Consider the following 4,924-nt stretch of genomic DNA (forward strand, 5'->3'; position numbering starts at 1 on the left):
GCCAAACCAAGAATCCATTCATTGGGCTTCCCTGGTGGCGCAGTGGTTGAGAGTCCGCCTGCCGATGCAGGGGACGCAGGTTCGTGCCCCGGTCCGGGAAGATCCCACATGCCGCGGAGCGGCTGGGCCCGTGAGCCATGGCCACTGAGCCTGTGCGTCCGGAGCCTGTGCTCCGCAACGGGAGAGGCCACAACAGTGAGGGGCCCACGTACCGCAAAAAAAAAAAAAAAAAAAGAATCCATTCATTCACCCCTCCACCTAACTCACAAGCATCCCCACTCTTGCCAAATCTCCTGAGAGCTACTTTCCAGTCACAGTGATCAAGAGCAGAGCAGATCTGAACTGAAGGGTTTAGGGTAACACCCACCCCACCCCCCACTCCCAGCCTGTCTTCCCACTGGGCACTGCCTTCTTAGTCCCGTGCTCTTCAGGCCTCAAAGCTCTTAGTAGAATTCCTGCCTCCCAGACCTGGAGTAAAGGGAGAAAAAGCTCATGGGAAACTTCTAGAGGGCCAGACACTTCGAACATATCAGCCATCCAGCCTGCTCTCTGTTCCCATACAGGCTTTGCTCGGGCCACTGGGGCAGGAGGCATAAAGCAGAAAGGATTAAAACCCGGACCTTGGCAACAACTATGCCTGGGTTCAAAGTACCCCCATTTTTCATCTGTCAACCAAAATAATCATATCTACTTCAGAATGTTGTTGTGAAGACAATGCATAGTAAATGTTCAGCCCATAATAAGTTGGTAGTTATTATCATTTTCTTACCCTCTCAGCCTCAGGGATGTGCTTCCCAACTTTACCACTGATACTTCAAGATTAAATACAAACAGCAGCTCCCTCAATCCCTAACCAGGTGAATTCCCTTAAGTAGAGCCAGCATTGATTGAGCATCTTCCATATGCTGAGCACTAATGGCAGGGACTGAGGACACAAAAATGAATAAGACATGCCCCTGAACTTCAGGAGTTCACAGCCTCAAGGAAGACAGGAAAGAAACAGCTTACTTCAATGCCACACGGCAAGTGCAGTGACAGAGCATGCTGCCAGAGGGAGCAGGGGAAGCCAGGCAGATCACAGGGGACTGTGGGGGCCAGGGCAAGGAGTCAGAACTGAATTCTAAAGGCAGTGAGAAGCCACTGAAAAGCCTTAAGCAGAGGAGGCAAATGCACAGACTTATGCTTTAAAAAGGGATCACTTTAGAAGAGATGTGAGGAAAGAAGTTAGGAAGGTATGAACAATTCAATTAAGAAGTAATACCTTGGACAAGACAGTGCAAGGGAGACAAAGGGACAGATTTCAAAGATGTCTAGATAATGAACAGCAAAGGCCATGACATTCAACACTGTCTAATCCCTCAATGTTCAGAGATTGAGGGAGAGGGAGATGGAGAGGAAGGTGACGCATAGGCCTTTACATCCATCACTTTTTTTTTTTTTTTTTTTTACATCCATCATTTTAAAAATCAACTCTCGGGACTTCCCTGGCTGTCCAGTGGTTAAGACTCCCCACTTCCACTGCAGGGGGCATGGGTTCAATTCCTGGTCAGGGAACTAAGATCCTGCATGCCGCACGGTGTGGCCAAAATAAATAAATAAAAGTTTTTTAAATAAAAATCAACTGTCTCTTAAGGCACTCATAGCAATTTAGCTTGCACTAACATTTACTGACCCCTTGACTGCCAGACACTGCCTTAGGTACTTGGAGGGTTCCAGTGGCAAATCAGCTGAGAGAGAAGTATCAGCAAAGACCAGCATAGGGAAAAGACACAAGCACAGAGCCTCGGGAATGGTGACCTTCGTCTAGAAGGTGGGGTAGAAGGAGTAAGATGCAGGGGACCAGGCTCGAAACTCAGGCTGGGTCAGACTGTGCAGGGCCTAGCCTAAGGAGTTTGAACTCTGAGTGGTGGACACGGGGAGCCATTGAAGGTTTTAAACAGAAAGAGGATCACAGCTGAGCCTTATCAGATTCCTCTCACAGAGATGAAACAAGCGCTCTCTTTTTGGAATCCCTGGAGACAAGGGCCTCACGTTTTCCATCTGGTAACCCTTTTCATGCCTAACACAGTACCCATTATTTAGGAAGTAGTCCACAAATACATGTTAGGGCCATAAACACTCATGTACAGTCTTGCAAACCCAAAGAAAACGCATTGCCAGTATGATGCGAGACTGGTCAAGCTAAATAAATTTTTTAAATAAAGTAAATAAATCAAGGTTCTCTAAGGGTCCTTGACCACATTCAAAACTTGGCCACTGGCCTTTTCATTCAGGAGCAAACAGCTCTGGGCAAGATCTGAAATATCTCTGAGGAGCTATTCCGGACCTCTAGTCACTCATTTCTAAGCAGATTGAATACTTCAGGGGCTGGATATAAGGAGCTCAGTACAGGATGGAGGATACAGCTCTGGGCCTGCCAGGGCGAAGGGGAGCGGTACCTTTTGCTGAGCACTTGCCACTTGCCAGCCACCATGCTGCATTTTTCGTGTGTACCCATGTACATGAAGAGGGGGTAACTAGCCAGTTTGGATTCCCCCACCAACCCCGAACCCCATCTGCCTCACTAGCCTCTGCCCTTTGGCTCAGGCCTCCCGAGTGTTGGACCTTGCTCTCTTGCTACTGTGTGAGGCTATGAGTTGATTCTCTCTCCTTCTGGGGGGCTCATTCCCCCCTGTTATAATGCCAGAAAACCCTCCTACCCCTCTCTATAAAGATGAGAGAAATCCAAGGGACAGTAAAAACCTCATGGTTGAGTGATCATTACAGAGCAAAGACCCTGGGTGCAAGTAGCCTCCTGACAAATGCCTAAGTATGGTTGGTTGGTTGGTTTTTAAGGGGCAGCCACTTCAATTCCATACCTGCATTGAATGTTTACTAACGCTAATGATCAGCAGGGAAAGGATAAAGAAAGAAAAAACAAAACCTGCAGACATCACAGAATCCAGAAATCTATTTGGCTTCAGCATATATGAGTTTTTCAGAAATAGAATTACCTTCTTACATTGGTTTGATTCAATATTAACGGGAGTTCATATTATCTGAGTCCTCACTCTGTTCATGGAAAACCTCCATGGGTGGGACGGGGTGGGAAGAGGAGTGTCCAGGATTCAAAATCCACTACAAATACCAAAGAAGATTTTTTGCGCACAGATGGTTAGGAATTGGCTGTAACATTTTCTCGATTAAGCTGGCATACCAAAATAAACTTCTGAGATCATTACTTTTAAAATAGTGCACTGTAATGTTTCCATTCAGCTTCCTGCCTGGTGACCTTTGCTCATGACCCCCACACCGCCCAGGCCTACCTGCTGGGCTGCCTCATGGAAGAGTTCCTGCACTTGAGACATCTGGGCCATTCTCCGGAAATGGGGGTCCTGGGAGTCTGGGTGGGGAGACCCGTCTGGAAGGTAAACAGGATTCTGGGTCAGGCTGGCTCCTCCTTCCCTGGATTCTTACGGCCCATCCTTCCTCTATACCAGATAAGGCCCTGGCTGAGGGAGGGACCTTGTTCTGCCTCATCTGGAAACATCTCCTTCCCTCTTTGGTACCCAGATAGATCCCACTCATTCTTCAGAGCCTCCCTGTGCTCAAATGTTGCTGTTCTTTGAAAGCCACAGCTGCCTGCAGCTCTCTGTTTTTCCCTGAGCTCCTTCAGTACGGGGGTCAGAACCAACTGCCCAGCTGCCCAGCCCTTGAGGACAGTTTTACACTCCTCTCCATCCTTGTGAACCCCTTTGTCCAGGGCAAGGGCACCATTGGCTCACTAGGGCCAGTTGCAGGTGGTGAAAGACTTACCGAGACCCGCTCCGGAGCCGCAGCACCGACCCTTCGCGTCTGAGTCAGCGCTGGGACCCGCGTCCCTCAGGCACCCCTACTTACGGGAACCCCATACAGCGCAGCGCACGCCCCCTCCAGCCTCGGCCCCGCCCTTACCGAGTTCTCAGGAACCCCTGGGGTCGGCGGGAGGCTCGTGTGCCAGTGGCCGTGTGTAGACGCGCCAGGGGACGGCGAGGGGGTCTACCTGAGCAGGCGGGCAAAGGTGACCCAAGCCGGCCCCCTGACTACAGGACAGAGCTCCCCGGGGAGAGGAGCCGCCCCGAGACCACCCTACACACTGCCCACCCACCAGCCGCGCGGCGTCCGCCCTCACCGGTTCCCGGGACGCCCGCTCCTAGCGCTGGGCCCGCCCAGTCCCCGCCCCGCCGCCACGTGGCTAACCAGGTGTGCGCGGCGCGGGTCCCAGCTGTCTCGCTGACGAGGCATGCCGCCCGGGCTCGAGCACCTGGGCCACGACTCTCCGGTCCAGGTGGAGAAGGACGGGGCTGCAGACACTTCCCCTCCCCAAGGGTGGTGCCTGAGCACCCGCCGCCGCCCAGGAGGGCTCCCAGAAGAAGGGAACAGCAATCTTAACACGGGTGGGGAGGGACTGGGCGGGGGGGGTGAGGGTGCGGGGGTGGACTAGGGGGAGGGTCCGCATGCTCTCAAACGTAACAGCCACTGCCTCCACCGCCTCGACAGCTCGCTCACCGCACCCCCGCTGAGGTGCCCAGCCCTGGGATTAGGGGGACAGGACGCGAGCCTACTCACTGCAGTTGCTTCTAAAGACCTGCGCGTTACACAGCACGCAGGAGTGAGAAAGGCTGGGGAGCGGCGGAGCCCGCGGCTCCCACTGGTCCGCAGCCCCCTGGACAGGTGCAGAAGCGTCTGAACAAGAGACCGTGACTGCGCTCCGGGGTTGCCAAAGTGCAGCGGCCACGCGACCAGGTGACCCTCAGACTCGCAGGAAGTGGAATTCTTTTGCCAAGAAGGTGCCCTCGGGCATGCTGAGGTGTGGGGAGGAATTACCCTCGTCACCTTCAGCAATTCCCAGAACCGGCTTGGAGGGGCGGGGAGTGAAGTAAGGTTTCCAGGGTCCCCGGCTTGC

Source organism: Delphinus delphis, chromosome 4 (assembly GCF_949987515.2).
Source record: "Delphinus delphis chromosome 4, mDelDel1.2, whole genome shotgun sequence".
In the NCBI taxonomy this organism is placed as follows: domain Eukaryota; kingdom Metazoa; phylum Chordata; class Mammalia; order Artiodactyla; family Delphinidae; genus Delphinus; species Delphinus delphis.